This window comes from Varroa jacobsoni, unplaced genomic scaffold, assembly GCF_002532875.2.
Source record: "Varroa jacobsoni isolate VJ856 unplaced genomic scaffold, vjacob_1.0 scaffold_405, whole genome shotgun sequence".
In the NCBI taxonomy this organism is placed as follows: domain Eukaryota; kingdom Metazoa; phylum Arthropoda; class Arachnida; order Mesostigmata; family Varroidae; genus Varroa; species Varroa jacobsoni.
This window is the reverse complement of record NW_019213307.1, coordinates 161,917-183,845: the sequence shown is the minus strand read 5'-3', so window position 1 is coordinate 183,845 and position 21,929 is coordinate 161,917. Positions and strand designations below refer to the sequence as shown.

The 21,929-nt window shown below is 42.5% G+C and overlaps 1 protein-coding gene across 3 annotated transcripts in view; it reads right to left on the bottom strand.

Annotated features, from left to right (window-relative positions):
* Shaw (potassium voltage-gated channel shaker cognate w) overlaps positions 1 to 21,929 on the bottom strand; it is a 56,497-nt gene that overhangs the window by 14,738 nt on the left and 19,830 nt on the right. The gene's annotated exons all lie outside the window — the stretch shown is intronic.

The window sequence follows — 21,929 nt, the reverse complement described above, 5'->3', positions numbered from 1 at the left end:
CACTCATGGCGTAACATGGTAGTGGCGTAGAGCGGTAGAGTGAGGTCGTATAGAGCTGACCCCGACGACGAGAGCCCAGCGATATAGGTACAATATCGCTTTTAATGCCTTCTCACGACCATTCTTTGTTTTAGGACCTGGTCGTTTGGCATATCCGTGTATACATACGCTTTTTCCCCCTTTATCCCCCGACGCGGAACTGCCCCCTATGGTGCGTGACAGCGAATTCTGCAACCCGTTTGCCGCTACTTCACTTCTAGTACCACACTCTATCAATGCATCGGTTGCCTGCTTTAACGCAGCAGTGGGACGTTTCAGTTCCCCTTTAACAGAGATTTCATTATCAACTGCCCTTCTTCTCCCTTCACCTCTGTACGCTTTTTTTCGTAAGACGTCAAGAGGGGTCGTCGGAAGCAGGCGTCTGCACACGTTTATCTCCTCCTGTTCCTTCCGTTTATGGTTGCGTTGGTCTTTGCATCCTTTTTGATCATCGAGCCATGCTCTTTCCAGCTATTATTTAATCATCAGAAAGTAATCAGACACGTACAGGCTCAGCTCTCTGCTCACCCGCTGGCTGGTTGAGTGACGAACTCGCGCGGGTCGATCTACGACGAACGGACGGAAACATAGATGGAGCGAAAGATCGCCGTTAGCAGTAATGCCACCGGCGCCGAAGCTACCACGAGCGCCACTTCCATCGTTTTCATGCGTCTAGCAGACTAACCGGCCGCATATGTACAATACTTATATAGTATACTTAACATGGACACTTTGCTTTTTCCGCAGCAAGCCTGTGTTCCGACTGCTGCTCTAGACGCTATTTATATCTTTCACATTCTTGCTTTTTAGCTTCTTCTATGACGTATAAAGCTTCAGCTCTAGCTTCAGAATAGCTCTGATGGTCGATGTCCTGGCCTTGACGTCTAACATAAGCAACCGAAATACACGCAGCAGCATTAAAACAGGTGGCACCCGTAACAACAACAGACAAGACAATTGTACCGGAACACCACAGCAGAAGAGTGTTCGTAGACTACGTAGGTATCAACCCTTGACTTTACAGACGACTTATGGACTCTTTATATTTTCAGTCCTATCGAAAATTACTAATATGACCCTTGTAGTGAGTTGTACTTCACTGACTATAGTCTGGCAAGTAAGGTTATTTTTTTTAAATAGTTTTTTTTGGTCTTCTCAGATTATATTGTTAGAGTAATACGACAACAGCTCAGCCTTTAGCATACATTGTAAGCCCTATATTATATATATGTATATTACGGCAGGTAAATATTGCTACATCCCTTACTCATTCAGCGGCATTGGTCTATGCCAAGTTCGGCGCGAAGTTTTAGGTCATTTATACCCGAGGGCCTGGCGTACTCACGGATCGAGCCATCAATTCGTCTAAAAGAGAGGAGCTGGTATAATACCTGATGCTTTGAATGGGACCGAGGGGTCGGTAACAGACAAAGTGGTTTCGACAACGATGTTTTCTCGTCACGTCTCACCTGAATGCCTGCCACATAAGAATTGCAAAACAATCAGTCGGCGTTTATAGAAAAGAAGTATCTTGTTTAGGGACACAAAAGAGGAAAACTCTGAGTGTATTATTACTAACAATCGAAAACACCGGCCATGGGCCCCTATCCCAACACATGTAGGATACACAGATAGACATATCTGGACATAAGCTAGAGGAACAAAAACAACGTTACTGTTCATTTTCAATTCCGTCTGTTGGTACACGCAAGTGGACAGGAGCGCCACCAAGAAAACAAGTGTACGAGGGTCAACGATTTATCTCGAACTCTGACAAGGGATGCGGTAAGCTCGCGTAGTTTTAAACTTCCATCAATGTCTATGGCCTCTCCAGAAACTGGCTGCCTAGAAGAAACCGAACTATGCTAGTGATGCTGTTGCTACTGGCGTAAGCCGCTGTCAAGCCGTATCTTATCAGATCGACACAGATGACATTTACGCGTGTGCTCTTTCTTCTTTTGTGTTCGATGGACAGAGGCGTTGTCTTGCAAAAAACTGCTATCGGAAAAAGCCTTCAACTTCAAGCACATTTTTCAAAGCGTGCGAGAGGATATAATAGACATTTCATCAATACGCTACCTGTGTTTACTACAGCAGATTCCTCTTAAAAGGGTTCCTTATACTCATTACTCTGATCTACTCGTCATTACTCGAATCCACCAGTCGAAAGGTAGCTCGCAGTACAACAATACATAAGAAGAACCGTAAAGCGGTGACACTATGTGTTTTTATGACGATAGTTAGCAGTTTGTACTTTAGAGGGACTTAAAAAACCAGCCAATATTGCTAATAAACTTAATAGCTATTGCATCTCCAAACATATTCCATATATATATATATATATATATATATGTATATATATGGCCAGAAAAAAACGCATCGTGAAAGCTCCATTCAGCTAAGTACCGACCCCGGCTCATCAAATCGATGCAATACATGAATGTGATATACTTTAGTGGCCAAGTTTTTCTCAAGCACGGGCCAATGAATGACAAGTATGCGGAAGCGTTCTTTTCACTTTGTTATCTCGCAAAAATACACATTTTTCCTAGAGGTACAAAAACCTTTTTTGTGCCGTCTATACAGTAAATAGATTCGTTTCGTCAAGATCTGTGTTCTTGCAGATTCATAGTCTTTAGTAACTGAATAAAGCTGAAGTAAAAATAAACATACGTAATTCGGCTATACTCCCAAAGTTAGACGCAAAATTTATCTTCTATGCATTAATGCTTTTCTTTGTATACGCATCAAAAATTAAAATCTAATAAAATATTAGAGGATACACAGCCCTCATGGGTCACACATCTTAGGCCACGCAGGTTGTTTCGTATTTTTATCTAAATGTTGTAGTTTCATAGAGTATTATATGTAGATGATACATCCGGCCCCAGAGAACTAGTACGCTTTGGACGAGAGGCATAAGAAGTTCGTTTGCAGTTCCCAAGCTTAACATTGAGCTCTGTTCTAAGTGTAATCGCGGCTAACCTTGTCAACGCGTCAAAGCGCACAAAGATGGATTTATATAAAGAACATAGTTATTTAAATGATCAATCCACTTCCATGACGATAACGAGGTGTTTTCTGTTCTGAGGATCTCAAGAGCAAAATATACGAGCGTTTCATCCGAAGGAGGGAGCCAAATAAATAAGAACGAGGGTCGTACAGCTAGGTCAGCAAGTAGGTGAATAAATAGAAAGACGTTGGTACACTATCTTTTATCATTCCAACATCGAAGCTGGGTCTAAGGATGGTCATAGAAGTCGCACAATTTACGACTTCTTTAGGAGAGACAAAGGATAGGAAAGAGAGAAACTAACTTCGATCGAGAAGTGAGGCCGCGGCAGCAGTTACAGAAGTAGACGAAGTAGCACTGGAATATCTACTAGTTGCTGAAGTAGCGGAAATAATAATAATGACACTGCGTCAGTACTCAATCGTCATCGCAGTAGAGAAGATGGAACCGGCCTACCGCTGCTGTTTCGGTACCAAACTGTTGGTGGGTCGGGCGGGTGTCTGGTCTGCGCAAAGCAGAATATCTTGATCGCACCGCTTCTACGTGGTATGCATGCATTATTCGACAGACATAGAAATGAAGCCTAGGTGCCTCGTACTCCGTGACACACATTCCTCGCCGCCTCCCCACTGAGACTAACATGACCCCCTCTTGCCCTGCGCCTTTACGGTGGTTAATAGTAATAAAATGGGCGGCATCCTTGGAATTGGTTGCAGTCTTCCTCTTTTTTCGAAGACTTTCTTTGTTAAACGTTGGTGCTCTGCCATCATTAGCGACCCCGCAGCCAAGTGGCCCAGTAGAGAACGAAGTCAGGCAAGAAAAAGAATGGAGAACGTTGGAATCCGTTAAGGGAAAGCGGAGGCAAGAAGCTAAAAGAAGCAAAATAAGGAACTGCAAGTAAGAGAAATTTCCACCAGTAGGCAGCCATGAGACCAGAAGGTTAGGCAAAAAAAAAAAGAAGAACAACGATCTGTTGTGCTTTGAGGCGACTATTTCCTTGATCGGACTCACGCGTGCACACAGCCGTTCTGACGGAACTGTACCAACGCATTGCACAGACATAGATCGCCAAACACAAGAAAGACAGCTTCTTATCGGTTCTGGTCTGATCGCCGTTGCCATCGTCGTCTTCGAACTGAAAGATTAAACAGAATCAGCTGAAGCAAGACAGGCGGCCTATAAACGGGAAAACAAGACTTGGACACTGGGTTCAGTAGCAGTATGCTAATGGTTGAAGAGAATTGTTGAAGAAAAAGAATAGTAACCACCTGTCTTCTCTAACAACGAACACATGAAGCGATAGAAAGACGTGAAGTCGGATAATAGTAATTACATAAGGAACGAGTAAGAAAGAAGCAAAGCCTGCGAGCCAGCGGCGAAAGGAGATGATGTGGATGACATTGTTATCTATACTTTTCATGCCGAAAAGTAACTGGGACAGATGAAGACCAGATTGCGGAAATGTGAGCCTGTGTCTCATTCTGCACATAGTTGCTCGCCAATTTGCCGGCTAAGTCTTTAGCCTGTGGCTCTAGCTAACACTCAGAGAGCGGCCAGTGGCGCAGAGGTGGTGAAATTGGTACCGAAAATCTAGAGAAGATGAACCGACGCAATTAAAAAGGTGATTGAAAAATAAACCGCTCTTGATCCAGATCTCTCCGTCTTAAACTTCCTCTTATATCTTCTTTTTTTTTGCTACGTTTTGACACAGCTATTAAGGAGATTCTAGCGGCAGCGAAAGTAAAATCTGGGGGCGCTAGAAAAAGTCTCGGAAGACAGAGGGGTGGTGTTATCGTCTACAAAAACAGTGTGGGAGTCATACCTGTACGGATTTGCTAAGCTAAAGAGAGAACACTTATTCAGTGTTCTTTTTGGGCTTCATCGAATATTGATTTCTCTCTTGCTGATTTGGGCCTTACTTTCTGATCTCCTTTTGCTGCTGGGGCTTTACGCTTAGGCAAAGGCTTTTAGGCAAAAGAATTAACCATTATTGTTACATTGGGCCTGACCCACGTCTCTGTAAAGCTCTTAAATTTGATTCATCTACATATATACGTTACGTGACATCAGAGATTATGCAAGCAGGTAAATCGAAGTTTTAGTGGTACCGGCAAAAGTAATACCTGTTTAATATAAAATTACTATAATTTCGTAAGTCAAAATGTGGACGGCTCACTTTGATCTACCACTGCAGGCATACGCTACGCGTCAGATAAGCTCAAGATTCAAAGAGCTTATCCCGACCGATGTCAAGCGATCTAATGATATGGATACGTCGCTGCCTGTACGCCCGAAGTCCCCTGTCAACTTCTGTTGAAAAAGAATAGAAAGGCTTCCTGCATATAGAAGAACTTTCCATTTGATGTCTTGATAGCAGCTCGTGAAATGGATTAACTTGGTTTGATTCAACATGTGAAGGATCTGTCGAGCCTCATTTTCAGCTGCTGACGGCATTTCAGACTGCCCCTCTTGAGCCAGCAGCTACTTGTACATTCATAATGCGCCGATATCTCAGATTCCTAATTGAGGCTGAGAACTATTTATATCACGTGCGTTGTACATATTTCCCTGCCTTGCATGCAGCTTTGCGTGCGGTGCAGATACTACTATGAGGCCATATATAACACGACCATAACGTTCGTGTCTTGACCAATTGAATGATTTATAAAATGTACTTCTACCTGTCATCGATCCTCAACATCGTGGGTATATTCATTTCATGTGACTCTTGTGGATACATTTAGTTAACGCGACCTTCATAGCTGTATCAAAGGTCCCAGCCTGCCTATATAGCCGTAGAAAAATGTTTCTCCATGAAACATTCGTGTTCCTGCTTGATGTTCAAAAGATAATCACTTAATTTCCTAAAATCGCACCAAAGTTGTCATACACGTGGCCTTTCGCGGTAAGAGTCAGCTTCATCGCTGCATTGCCTGAAGAAAGGCCACACAAACCAGCAACTGCAAGGTGCCCTATGTACATAATAAAAACCGATAGGAAAAGTTACTCTAAAAAAAAAAAAAAAAAGGTGTTTAAGATTTTGGCTACAAGTACAGGTGGTGGCAACCTGCGCCTGAGTGGATCGATATTAAAAGTATAATAGTCATATGGGAATCTGTTGATAAAATACCAGGATCCTTTGTACAGATCTCTCCGCCTCAATTGTCAGAAAATATATTATATTCCAACGATGGTGCAGTCAGAAATATATTTTTTTGTTAATTAATGAGTGGCGAACTTGTGCGGTTACACTAACGATATAATTTACTAACAAAGTATTTTAATTGGCTTAGTTCCCATATCTATTGTAAGGTATGTGAGCTTCAAGATATGCCCAAGTCTGTTAGTTGCAAGCACAAACTTATAGCTGTTTTTATCAATGCATCTATAAACTTTTACAGAAATCCATCAGGCTTACAAGATCAGCTTAAGACTGAGGGTAGTTCTTGATCCACGGCCCGACTAAAATCCACAATAGGTACGTTGCATAATTTAAAAGTATTTTTTAATATGTGCCTGCAAAAGCCCATCTCTAACAAAAGCATTCTCCTTACGAAAACAAAAGGACGGTGCAGTAAACAAATAACGTACGTAGTGGTATTGCTTTATACCACACGATTGTACAGAGCTATAAGTACGTCTGTAATGTATGGCAAGACAACGCAAACGCGTCGAAAACGCTGCACGGACTAGACAATGATCGGATTATCTTATGGCTAGAACTAAAACGCGTTTAAATGATGCTAGTAATTCAAAGTTTTGTTGATACGTTTTTAGCGCTAACGCTCTTTCCATAACTATCTCTTTTATGCTATGTATCAGTATTAATGTTCGAGCATTGCTTTAAGGACCTGTCCGAGTAGGGGGCTGAACATGAGCAATCTGGAAAGATCGAACTGAAAAAGTGATTACTGCATGCATTGACCGGACCTTTACCCGAAGAGTGAAGTATGTGTATCCATACAAGCCTACAGTCAGACCTAGACTACTGCTAGGTCCATTTCGGTCTCTAGGCGGCAGACATGTTACCACTGCGCGGGTCGAGTCTTTCATTGGATTATCTTCTCTGTGTTACCCTGCTATGTTTAAGGAGGCTACGTCATTTACGAACGATCCAGAGGTTACCCTCACTTTATAATGATAGCTGAACCAACAGACTAGAGGGCAGAGTTTTGTACTGAGTATTTATATAGTGGGGATTTCGGTCTATCCAGAAAGTTTGACTCTCAGTTCAAAACGACTTTGAATAATTTTAAGGATACAAGATAGTAAGAATAGTTATTAAACAATTTTGCCGACTTGAGTAGATACAGTCGTTGTTTCTTATTAAACGATGAATGACACGCAAGAGGACGTATTCTTGTTTTTTTATATCAGCAAACAATGAATTCGATGTCTCTACTTGCAGTCGAACGCGAGGTGTACTGGTCACGCGATGAAGGATATGGCGTCTTGCTATTTTTCACTATAGGTACGTCACACTGCCCTAATATGAGTATCGTTGTCAGCTTTATTTCGTAGAACTTATCCGTTAAATGTAGGGTGACGTTATTTGAAAACGGTGTAACTTAGATGTATTTTAAGAGCTTTATTTTTTGTATGTTCCTATTTGCCACTTGCATATATAACTGAGAGTAGGTAGAATAGCGTAAAGCATTCAGATATGATGAACACCACCCTCCATATTGACACATCGAAATAGTTTATTTTAAGCCAAAAATCTCTGTGTTAGTATTTCGTTTGAGAACTTTTGAGAGATAACGTCGAATCTACCCCAACGCGATTTTTGCTATGTATGTAAATTGAGCTAATGGTCGCGCCACGTGAACGACCTGTGGCCTAAAGTACAGAACAGGATTTGACGGTCGTCATTATTAAACAGCATGCTCATTATCAAACCATCGCGAAGTTAACGATATGTCGAAGAAGGTAAAGTTCCAGACATCCGTTAAATAAAGTCCCTAGTTCGGAAGCCGTTCGACGCAAGGAACACCGAGGAAACAAGCTTTGTGATGTTAACTAGTAATACCACATAAGTGTAAACGTGAAGGGTTCAAATGTTCGATTTATTCTCATAGAGCAACGCATACGCTATGGCTGTGCTGACTCTATAAGAAAAAAAACTATGTTTACTAGCTTCATTGGCACAAGGTGTGCGTGCGTGCGTGCGTGCGTGTGTGTGTGTGTATATATGCCCATGGATGGCCGAAGCAGAGGCATCGACCGGAGCCTGCTTATCTTTAAAACGAGCTAATACTTAATTATGACAATAAGATCAAGCATAGTGTAGTGCATGAGCCTACTCCTCACCAAGCGTTTTGCGGGTTTTTATTTAAGCACAATGGTCTTCGCCTCTCAACAACTTAACAGTACAGGCGTTTGATCAACGTCGCGTGTTATTTTCATTGTTTTGCTAAGTGTTCCGACTATTTGATCTCATTCTTATTGGAACCTTTATATTTTGTATTTCCATATTAACATAAAATATGTATCGACTGAATCGCGCCTATACCGAAGACAATACTTATCTGCTTGCTTAATAACAATACTGAACAAATAAACGATCTGTATTTAATGGAACTTTGATGACTTACGTCTCCGAAAGTGTTTTACCGTCAACTTAAATAATAAATCGTTTAATATAAGCCCAACAAGGTAGTGGACAATCATGAATAGAAGCTTCAACGCCAGCACTTGTGTCGGCTTACATTGAAAATCATTGTTCGAAGCGTTCCAGATTTCAGAAAGACAACAATTATCGAACAAGATTGACAAAACTACGGGGCGAATACGCTCACAAAATACTGCTTTAAAAACATTCATCTATCATTAGACTTTGTACATGGTTTGCGCACGGGTAGATAATTACATAGAGCATCTAACTTTTGCTTTGGTAAATCGACGAAGCCCCTTGCTAACCCTTCAACGACGGATGCCAACCAGATCCCGAACCTTCCTCGTCTGATTCGCACGTATGTAGTGGAATACGGTAAAAAGAATAGGTTTCACACTACAGTATAACTGGAAAGGCTTGATACTACAGCAGTCGTAAAGGCCGAATGCTGAGCCCGCAATTTTCTCTTAACCAACTCTGCAGAAGATCGTTTTCGATTTTAACGCCGAACGTCCACTGATCATATTGGCTGTAAATAGCGAGATGAACAAAAAGCTATCGTCGATTTTTTTGAGATGAGGTGATGAGATTCGAATTCTTTGTATTTCTCTCTAGGTTACTGGTTAAAGGCAATGGAGGGCTATCATTCTTGCAGCTGGATAGGTCCTGGGGCCGGTAAGCCTTAACGTCAGTTAGCTAGATTGACATTTTAAAAATGGACAATAACCCCATTTTACTTAGCAGTCACCGTAGTTCATGGTTAGCTAAGTTCAATGCAATCTCGAACACCCTTGTTCGAGCGATCTCGAACAAAGTTGAGTATACCCATACACTGGCGTGCGATCAGTTAGCGATAACTTTTGTCTTGACTTTACCTAGACGATCATGTCCAGATACTTGTGGCCTGTTGAATTTTCGCATCGCGTGCGTTTGTACCGATAGGAAATTGTCGCCGAGGCAAACACGGGCCTTCTTTAGGTGTCAACGTAACACAGTCGATCCAGATACGCTATTGACAGTCTCGCTCTGGCGCAAATAGCCATAAAGTTAGATTGTTAGACCATTCTAGTGAGGCGATCTCGAATAACTGAGTTTTAAAACAGAGCAGTGAGAATTAGCTTCAACAAACACATATCGTATTTGTACTCTATTACGAACGACGTAAATAGGTGACATGTGAGGCTTGAAACCTATTCACAATTGATTTTTACTATTTTTTTTTTTTCTGCAGATCACACTTGCTTGGCAACTTTTACTTTCATCATTCGCGTATGACTCTGCCGTTTGTCTCTGTTTACTAATCTTAGCGACCCAGCAGATGGCCGGCGCCATAATCTATTCGCTTATTTAGTATTCCTTCAATTGGTTTGCCTAAAACACATTACCATAGCTCCTCGAATCTCAAGCGGATAAGACAGGCCAGTGCTTAGAGAACATCCCTGTTATGAAACCGCTAGGCGTGAGCCTGATTATTCACAGTGGAAATCGACCTGGAAATGCGAGATCGCATCAGTTAATTCAGACCCATCAGTCATGGGTCTGGACCAGTTAGTCTGGAAGACGCAGTGGGTCGTTATAGCCCACTGAATGAAAGAGGTCGTTAGGCTTCATTATGTTCTTGGTTGAAAAATGACAAACATTTCCTAAAAAATACGTAAAGAATGCAAAGACCTTTTTCCGAAAGCGTTTATTTCTCTATATTGTCTGTTCTTTCGTATTAATTCATGCTAACAAATCCTCCGGCTTAGAAAAACCAATCGAAAACGTGGATTCAAGCCTCTCGTCGACGAGCTCGCATGCCGAAACCGTTGGGTGGCTATACGGTACAAGGATTAGGGTTTAGGCTCTGGATGAATTAATTTCATGCTGCTTACGGAGTATAGTTGAATATTAAGGGTACATCATAATAAGTGTATTTAATAAAGTAAGGTTTTGTGTTAGCGTCGTAACCTGAAGGGTTATTTGCTCAAGGTGTTTCTTTCATTAGGCCACTTGAAAATCGTTTTTCAATAGCGCTGTGTACGGATCGGCATCTCAATTGATTTCTATTTCTCATTATACGTCTTGTTTTATGTAGTTATATATTAGTCGTTATTACAAACGAAAAGCGTTTAGGTATTTAGGTAGGATCTTTCGAGCCGTACATTCTCGTACAATAAGGTTACACAATCGCGAAATTACATTAATTTATTTGTGTGTGTTAGTGATTTTTTTTTTATTTAGGAAAAATTACTTATCGGTTACACTCACAATCGGCTTGTCTCGTTTAGCTCTAGAATATCTTTTTCGGTATTTGTAGTTGGTGCCTTTTTACTGTTAACTATTAGACTCTTTTAGGTGCTATCGTATGCACACGATAGATTTGTGTGGTTGCCTAGCGCTTTTAGCATTTAGGACATTGTAATTTTAGCTTAACTTATGCCAGTAAGTCACGTAGTATATATCAGCATATATTGGGTCGCTGTAGAAGGCGAATGTTTCTGCGGGGAGCGCAGCCCGAAGAGCCATCAGGCGTAACTTTCTTATAATTAGCTTTTTTGGTTATACGAGTTCTTCTTTCGATTGTAATAGCGAGTAATACTATTTTATTTCGCGACGAAATAACTAGAATCGTTTTTAAATGACATCAGAAAAGGTTGACGTGCACTCAACGTTAAATGAAGGTCAAGGTAAATGAAGGAAATGTATTTTTATACTTCCTTGAGTTATACGATATCGTAATGCTAAGATAGTTAGTTGCTTTTTGGAATAACAGCGTTTTCCATTCTACAAAGCGTCATCCTCTGTGTGCAGCTCACAGTGTATCAGTGAAAAAAGAAAGAAGTATTAAACTTTGTTGGGTCATGCAAAAGACACACCAAATTTTGTTGAATATATAAGTTACCGGGTAATGTCCGCGGGGACTCTCCTTTCCAACAGTGCTCTTAGGAAGAACCCCTTTCTAGGAAGCTGAAAGAGAGACTGGACTGTTCTGTCTTTTCCATGCTGTCGACTGGAGAGGCTTCCTTCTGGGGTCTGACGTGCCTGTTCATCATTCTATGAAAGGCCCATCTGTTCCGTGCATCCTTCGTGCGTATGTTAACGAAAATCAATACCGCTTCTACCCGAGCCGGGGGCTCGCACGTTCTACTCTATCTAAAGTGCATGCAGTCGCTCATTGACAAACAGAAGCGACGCCGGTCAGCCATCAAGCGGGTTGGTTTTTCGGCGAGTGGCCGTTGGCATCTTTGTTGCCCTCCTCCCAGTACTATTACTACAAGCCCCAATCACTGAGTTCTCCAATCGACCCCCATCTAGTTCCTATTTTGCCCTCCTCACAGCCATAGCGATCATTACTGCCGTCACTAGTGCCAATAGGGCCGTACTCGCCGAGTGTTTTGCCTATTAGTCGTAGAGAAGTAGTTCAGACACCGACAATGAGGCTGGAGTTCCCAGTTCTGCCCTTACCTAGCAGAGGTTGCGGTCATACACTAGGCAGAACGACAGCTTCCTTCATTTAGTTATAACTGCGACTCACAGTTTATCTCTCCCTTCCATTCTCTTTGCGTCACCCCGAAGACCTCAGCAAAGGATCCACATTGGAATCCCCAGTTGAATTTCGCCCTCTACCACTCCATGCGCTCTCTCTTTAGACCGCCTCGAAAACCTTCTATTCTGGCTCCGACTCAAGATAGCCCTAACAGCACACACGCCATGTGAACACCACAGAACTGCTACCGGCTACAGAAAATGGAGGGTAACACCGATTCCATGGGGGGAGGGATAAGGATCTGGTACCGCGAGAAGAGAAGGAGTTGAGGGGGCTGACAAGGGATATATGGCAAGTATACGACGTCGTCCATAAGGGCTTTTGAGCTGAGTCGGGGATGGCTACACGGCGTGGTAGCAGCGGCGACGACGGGTCCCGTCGAGACGGCGAGTTCCACGGGCCACGTGGTACGATTCTGTCGACTTCCATAGAGGGCGCTGCAGTATCGGACGAGGACAGTGGATTTATACCCATGAGAAGCCCAAGCCTGCTACTGCTAGAACAAACTCACTATTGTGCTATAAGGAGGGTAAGGGCTGATGGCTGGCTAGCGGGTGACTGGATGGGCTTCTTCATTACATTCTGACTCTATCATATATATATAGAGTATAGATAAAATAAGGATGGCACGACGGAAGGATCTAGCCTCAAAACTTCAGTCTTATGATATCTAGAAAACGGAAGCACCCACCACATGGCAAAAAGCGTTACTAGACCTGTAGGCTAGCTAGGATAGCATGGCACAATAGTAGTTCAGACTACAAGGGGGAGGGATAAACAGGAACAAAAGGTGAGACGAAAAATGATGCCGTGGCGCACCAAGGTATCGAAAGGAGAGCAATGTCCTATCAGGAAGACGAAAGGGCTGCTGAAACGCGTCCATTGCCATGGTACGGTCATTCACATCTCTGCAGCCGTCCATCCAGATTAAGCAAGGTCCTCCGGAAGGCTTTCTTGTATATTGAAAAGCAGCATAGACACGCGTAGAAAAGTGATAAATAGGACTCATAACTGTAATATTTTCAAGGTATACTAACAAGTGTAGGTATTCTCTAGTGTTTTCGCTCACGACGACGCTCGCCCAAATCAGTCAGTCGCAGAGAACACGGCTTTTTAACCACTTAACGCGAAGGTATGTGGCTTACTTGTGTAATGAAAACGCCAATTAAACTTGTTTGGTTTGCAAAACATTTTCCTTTGTTCTTCAGAAGAAACTGAAGTTCATCAAAATGGAGCGATCGCCAACAGTTGGACGACTTTTCAATCATCTTTTTTGTTGTATCTGTTGAACTAGCGAATAATGAGCTGATAAAAATGTACAGACCGACCAGTGGCGAGGCTCTTAAGAGACGTAAGGTTCGAACGTGCCTTCATATCCTGTCATTTGGCTACCAAGCAGCGTATTGTCAACAATCCAGCAAGGAACGTCTTCGTTGAGGACGAATAAGGAAAGGTTTGTAGGTTGGTTCTTTGGATTTTCTTTTTTTGGGTTGGTCATCTGTACCGTGAGTATTTCACAAAAGCGGAAACAATGGAAGGGTAGTTAATACACATGGTGGCTAAAAATTCTTGCCGCCACGCACGGAAAACAGATAGAAAGGAGCTGCTGACACAGCACGGACTCAAATTGTTTTTTGCGTAGTTGAATCCTAAGCTTTTAATTCATAATAGAAATGCTATTGTCTTTATGATGGACCTTGTGTATGATTAAAGTCCATACTACCCTTATACAGTCACGGTACAAAGTACAAATTGGGGAAAAGTCGGTACTCTTAGAATCAAGAACCTCGTACTGATTGATCTTAATGATCAGTTTTAAGGGGCCAATGGTCGTCGTTATCATGTGTTATACCATTGATTTAATCTAGTAGTAATTAACTATGTTTAGACTTCGGAGCGTCGGAAAACTGCCGATATAAATTTTCGTTTTCTAGATGTGAATAAGCCAGAAGATGATGCACCTTGTTCTTTCTCTCGCTCGTCACAACTTACCTTAGCCCTTCATTATGCGACGGCTAGCGTATCTCTATTGCAAGTGAGTCAGCTGGCTGTGTGCTTGCCAACCTTGTATATTAGTGGAAAGTGTGGTGTGAGAAGAAGCGAAGTCCAGGGGCCTGCTCTATAGTGCCTGCTGTCGCTACCAACAACTACCAGAGAAGACTAGAAGGTTGTAATGACGTGGTGCCATTGGCCTTCCCCTGAGAGCAGCGCGATTGCTGTCGGTAGCTCCACTTGCTCGTTCAGACTGTTTATCCTACCTTCGGTGATTGAAGCTTTTCCTTGGCAGGTAGGACCGGCTGGACGTGAGCTGTATGGATGAAGCTACAACATATGGATTATTACTTCGTCTCTTCAGCCAGCACCTCTCAAGAGCAACCAATCTGCCTATCTATTTGTCTTGTTGAGTTGAGCCCCTAATTTGCACTCCTCTTATATTATCTATCGACTGGCACCTCATCCATGCATTTATGACCGCATGGGTATCTATATGTCTGAGTCTGCAGCTCCACCGAGCAGTGGCATCAATTGCCTGTCTAGTTTTTTTCTAGCTTCTGTGCCTCTCCATTCGTACACGCAATTTACTCTGGTTTACCCGTCTTATTTTTTCGAGACTTACACTTACCCACCGTTATTGTCGATCCTTGTATGTGATTTTCTTATAAATTTTGTACGACGAAATTCCAACAAGAAACTGCTACGGCCACCATCATCATCTCGTCTTCAGGCATCATCGTCTCTAGTGACCAACGTTAGGCCTAGCAGCTCAGAAACTTTTACGGATTTCGTCGACAAGCAAAGAACAGAAAGCTCTCGTCTGTTTCGTTCGATAGCCTGTTTTCAATAATCAACTTTAAACTGAATGGCGACGAGACCCCAAAAGCCATTTCAGCATGGACGGGTAGCCATCCTTATGGACTTAGCTCCTGCGGCTGTGACGATATCGTTAGGTGGTCGTAGGCGCAGAGATTTTGTCCCTGTGATAGTTTAGTGAGTAACATGTTTGCCAGGGACACATTGTAGTCTAGCCTCGAACCCGGTCATAGATAGACTTCGTTCAGCCCAAAAGCTAGCCGTCTATCTGATTGTATGCCCAATGGCGATACCAGACGTAAAACATAGAGGCGCCAGGACTTCACAGACTTCACCGATGTAGTTGGTCGTTTTACGGTATGGTATCTATTATCGTTGTTGGTAAACAGCCTACAGGGTATAGCTTTTGGTCTCATGACGTAGAAAAATGTTGATGATGGCGTTGGTGACAACGGTGGTGACGATCATAACGTTGGACATCGATGATGATAACGATCGAGGTTTGAGATTGCAAGGGGAAGTAGTCTGACAGCTGGCATGGATTGGAGAAGGGGTCCTCAATGCGCAATTAAGCACGCAGATGGGATGCTGTAACGGCATGGCTACCTGAGCTCGTCTGCTTAATATTTATGGTTACCCTGTATCAGCATCATGTATCCATCGAAAATTCAGCGGTTTCGTGTCTACGGTGCACATGTTCGCACTCAATAGGTAACCCACAGAGGAGCTGTAGCTACGAAACGCTTCTGGCGCCAACTCACAGGAAGCAGTTACTGCGATCTTTCTGGCAGTGGGGTGACGCGGAGTATCCAATTTTCAAAGTCTTCATTGGCATTTTCGTTTTTTTTTTGTATCAACCGCGGGAAGCTGGTATCCGTTATCCATATTGGCTGTGCTTTCTATACAAATGGACATGCTGCCAAGACGCTCTTGTTGGGAATTCCTCCAGTTTGATAAAAGGCATCCTTATCGATCGACTTGAGTTCGTGCCGTCGGCTCCGAGTCGAAGCTTTTAGCCGTTGTATCTTCTATTTTCAACCTCCTAAAATACGGCTAACATGTTATTAGCTCCTTATGTTAACTCCCAATGATTTCTCGATCTTATGAAGCTCCAACAGACAGCTACCTCGAGCCTTCCCTACCATTTCAGCAGGCATCACCGTACTTAATTCGGAGTTCCGCCGCAGCTAAAAACATGAGGTGCACACAGTATACTCTAGCGACGCAGGCTGCGTTAGTAGCATCTACCTCTGCAACTACGATGAATATAAAGACATCAAACCAACTGCAGTCAGCTCGCGCGATTCTCTACAATCCAACCAGTTAACGCAAAACCCGCATACGCAGATACTCGGCCACCAGTTTATTAATGCGTACTTTGTCCGCTATCACAGAACATATAGGCACGGAGAGAAGACACGAGCCGAGACGTGGCCACAGGGGAAACCCACGCAGTTGCATGTCTCTAACATCTTGTCGTACACTATGATATCATGACTGCCGTCGTATGGTTATAAGCAGCATATTGTTTTACGATGTACAGTTACAATATTGTACTAATGCTACCGCATCACCGAGCACAGACGTACAAATTCTTAATAATGTGGGCTTAATAGCGAAAACAAGAGGGCAGTGGCCGAGGCGAACGCACAATGGTAGTGACAGCCATGAAGGCAGCCTGACACTTTACCACCAGCCTGGCGGCCGCGCTGAATGATTCGAAAGTAACAGCAGTAATCATCATCGTTGCACAGTTACCCGGAAGCAGTCGGACGCTAGTAAATCGGTCCTTTCTCCATCGCAGCTTAAACCCACATCTTCCTTCGTCTTACCTCCGACGACTGGTCCGGGCAATTTTAGTCGCCCAACTCGTTTCCCAGTTGCCTACCATAACCACTACTACTACTACTACCAGTGGTAGTAGTAGTACACGATTTCTGTGCAAGCTTGCAATACTCTGAATGCCTCCACTCACAAAGCCAGAAAAGAGACTGGTGATTCGACGACGATGAAGAACAAGGCATGGTTCTATGGCCCTATTGGGCCTGGGTTTCTTTTCGAACTAGAACTTGGGATATCATCGACAAAGACAGTAACATGTATGATAGCAGGTGTAGGCTCCCTCGAAGCCTGCATCAGCTCGCGTCAACATTTGAGAGCCTTTTCTAGCGACATTAGCAGAACCAACCGTAGCAGGGACTCTTAGAAACGAAAAAAGGGTGACACACGATCGGGTAAAGGAAGAAGCCGAACTGAGAACAAACTTTTTGCGATGGTGAAAGGTCACCACCACATAGTAGGTCTTACGTGTGTGGAACGAAAGTTACAATAAAAGCAGCTGGAACAACAGGCTTATAGTGTACAATGGGCACCAAGTGACAAAAAAGCGTTGGCATAGATACTTTTTCCCCCGGCATTTCTAAATTCTTGTCCTATTGCTTCCGGCATTAATTTTTTGCATAACTAGGTACCTAGGAGCTACATCCTTACTCAAAAACAGGTTAAATTTATGGCAATATGCAAGACAGTCGCGCTGTCTTCCCCAATTATGGAAACCCCAAAGCAGCAGCACAGTTTTCGAGTCGACCGTAACTGCAAACTTAGAAATAAGTGAATTTTTCGGCTAGCAGTCAAATATACATGTATACTGCCGTAAAGCTGAGTACCCCTTACATCGCACAGGGATTCAATAAGAATAGTCGCATTCGTTGCCGCGCGTTTGTTGAACAACTTATTAGTGCCATTACGACTTGAATACCCCTATGCTAATGAAAATGGGAAAACAACTCTTTGCTATGGCTCATGTAACATTACGATGTCGTTTCTTTTTTCTATTAGAGCCGTGGAAAATATATGCATAAACGTTTGCTGTACGCGAGAAACATACAGGCTGCCACCCAAGAAATTACCGCAAAAAATAAATTTAGGGTTAGTCTATAGGTAGATCTAAAAACGATGATGTGGAACGAATTCTTCTTTTTTAGGCTGACTGAAGGTACTAACTAAGCGCTCTGCCAATAAAAAATTTGGTTTTTTGCGCTGCTTAGCAAAAAAATTTCGGTTAGTCCACAAAAAAGACCTCATCGCCTATCGATGTAGTGGTGACATTTGTTGTTTGTCAATCTATGTAACGTATCAACGGCACATTAGATGGGACTGCTGTAGTAAGTGTCCGTTATCGCCCTGTGCCAGCTCCTATCTTCCAAAGAATGGACTTTTCTTACGACAATAGATTTGATGATTCGTGTTCGAACCTTTCAGTCTACAACGTTCCAGCCCCGTTTCATATTATCCGAATGGGGAATAATATGTTCAGTCCTGAAAGGCTCGGAGAAGAGCAAGAAAAGCAAAAAAAAAAAAGGAGAAGGAGAGGCTGGTATTAAAGATGAGGAGGCAAGGCGGCGAACGCGAAAACAGCTATGATTCAATCGAGCGTCTGGCATACAAGAAACGGCAGAACGGCGATGTCGTAATAGTAGTTGCAGTGGTGATGGGGAGCATGGACAAATAGAAAGAAAAAGGAAGAGAAAAAGTGTTCCGGTGTTTTTGAGTACAGGCGTTGGTATCGTGTGGCACAACGCCGCTAGAATTAGCCAAAATAAAACGACGGGAATTGAAGCAAAGAAAAAACGAAGGAAGAATTGGAAGACAAAGCAAGGGAGAAGCTATTAGAGATCTCGATAGAAGCATTCGATTTCGGAAAATACAATAGATACCACAGGTTGGCGATCACGAATCTTCTATAATCAATACGCAGATGGGCAAACCAAGTCGCCGTTGAAAGAGCGCTCTGCCAGATACTACAATTAGTACTAGGATTATGTCTCGGCGGCCGAGAACGAACTATTTGACATACAACCAGGTGCAAACGGATCTGAGCGGGGATTTGAATAGAAAAGATAACAGCAATGGCCCAACCAGGCTAGCCGAACCGCTCATCTACGAAACCTTATCTCACGATGGTAGTCGTTAGAGGGCAGAGGCGTGGATGGGGGTAGCGGTAGGGCCACAGGGACGGCGGTGGCAAGGCCGGCAGCTACAACCAAAGCGAACGATGGGTAGCTAAGACGATTAGACACGTCTTACAGACGATATATAACAATATAATACGATTACGAAATAATACGATTATATGTGATATAGTGTTCTTGATTATCATCAACGGCTATAGTACCATTTACACAAAAACCAGAGGCCATTGCCCGAGGGAAACGTCTCCGATTTCCTTAGGCAGGTTGCTTGGGTTGTTCATAAAAGGCCCGCTATAAAACAAATTCACAAATGTGGTTTACGATCAAATCCCCAAAGCGCAAGCCTCGAGACGCTAATGTTATTGTACGATCGGACCCCTCTAGAGCTCCTCTAGGAAAATTCGTAAGGTTTACCAAGCTAGATTTGTATTTTTAGTGTGGTCGCTCCACTTGATTGGAGCCAAGTGAATTGATTTCAATATCAACGGTTTATTTTTCTCAACAGACTCAATTAGTCTAGAATTAACTGATGTTAGCGGTAGAAAGTTTCTCATTTTTCTTTAACGTTACGCAGCTCATCCTAAACGGTGCCATCAAATATATATGAAAAAACAATCCCCCAATGGCGACGGATGTAAGTGTAGCGGTGCCTTCGTCTAGTCGATGTGATACGTTCGGCAGATATAAATTTGATTTTATATGATTACTTTATTACTGTGCCTTCAAGTACCCTAGGTGCCTTAGAACGGCCGAGTGTTAAAGCGAAGACCAGCTGACGGTGAAGGTTGATAAAGTGATATTGCCTGCTCTCACTGTTTCTGCGGGAAGTTGCCGGTACTTCTATCACCTGTTAACTTCTCCAGCTTATTGTTGGCTGTGCCGTTTCTATAGCCGCTTGTGTAAGCGTATGGCCTTTATAGCAAACTTTACCCTTTATATATATATATTTTTTAATATAACGCCTAAATTTGGAAGTTTAGCCAATTTTTGCCGATACAGAATAAATAATTTTCCAATGAGCATGTTTGTATTTCGTAAAGACTAGATTAGTGAAAAATTCTAAACATTCTGTACGTGAACGTTGTATAGGCCACAAAAGCATAAATATTGATTATATTAATGCTACTGTTAAATTTCTTTAATAATCTATCTCCCCTGCTTCCACACACTGTTTACTTTTTTTTTTTCTAATTTACTAACATGTCCTTTCTGATTCCAATAAGCGTCTATATGACGATGGAGACGAAGGGCCATAGGTTGCTATTGCGTATGGGTTCGTCTCTGTCTAGTCAAGCGAGGGGAATTCATGCTAGGTTGTTACTGTTTTCTGCGAAAAATACAACCTTTCCTAAAATAGCAGTTCCTGTTTTATATATATATATATATATATAAAATATATTAACATGCTGGAATACTCGCCTTCGTGATTTACGCTAGCACCGAGATGACCTGACAGTGGTTCGTGCAATCGGTTTTGGAAAATGTACTCTATCGCTTACAAATGGACCCGCTTGGGAAAAACATAGCAGAGTCTATGCCCCGCCTCCAAGAAATTTAAAGCTAAGGCAGAATCCTCAAAAACTGTTTTGTCCCATTGAGAACATTAGATCCATTGCAGCTGAACTAGCATCTATTAAATATTAATTACGTATACCTTGACAATGAAACGACCGGCGATTTCCAACATGTCACTGCAAGTTGTCGTAGTACTGCTTATATATCTGCACTTTGCATGTATGTATGTTACAATTCAGCTCATATATTATACGTGTTGATAAAGTATTAGCTTGGTAGAAATCTAATGATGAATTCGAACCAACGGTGGTCTTAGGTAATACGCACAGAAACGACCGCAAATGTTTTTATGCATACTACAATACACTTATGTGTGCCTGAGGAGAGGGAAGCCAATGAATATGTGTCTCTAGATATATACCTTTTATAATTTTAGCCCGAAACTTTGTCGTACGTATGGCGTAGAGTTAACATTTCTGATAGGCATCATGTCTATCTATATGAATGAAAGTATATTTGTGCCGGTGTACATGAGTGTGTGAATGTATCGCAATGTTATTTATATGTGAAAGCGGCAGCTACGAACGCGTTAGAACATGCCGTAAACAGGGACTTTTTTTTTCATTCCTATGGGGGTTTACTGATTCGGTTTTTGGTAAGCTCGAAGAAACTCTTTAAATATGACCCTGTTGGTCGCGGTAACCATGCAGTTCTGCTGAGTGCTCTCAGAACATAAGTCCACGACTACATATATTGTTAAAAGTTACCTAAAAAAAAATCCTTTGCTAATATTGTACTGACACTAATGAACGGATATGTTTATATAAATTAGCGAATAAGAGTGTAATAATAATATTTATATAGATAATTAAAAAGGCACTGCGTCTATACGTACGAAAGACTGATTTCTTTAGTCAACGAACGCAGACATGAATTGTGTATCCGCGTGCGTCCATAATACTTGTATGTACACAAAGATATTCGTTCTTTGGGACTCAGGCGACATCAGGAAGCAAAACGAAGAAGTAGCGTGCTCCTAGTAGAAGTGGCCAAACAGGAGTTGCGACACTTGGCTGCCTATCTGCGGGTTATCAGAGAGCTTTTTCTCCCGCACTCGCGTGCAACCTTTTATCATTCTGAAGTGGCACAACGATGACGAAAAAATACATTCGAGACATCCCTTAACAACTAGAACAAAAAAAAGAAATAGAAGAACAAAAAAGAATAAGAAGGACAAAAACCCACAAAGATGGCTTGTTAGTCTTTTGACCACCACATGCATCGAGGGGCAGAAAAGCGTCGAGGCACTGCCGATCAAACTTCCTTTTACAGACACTGCAGTCAATCATTGTGCTCTGAACTGAGGATCGTTGTCTCTGCAATCCGCGACCCTGTAATAAGGCTACTACGACTGCACGAATGCGGTAATTCCGAGTA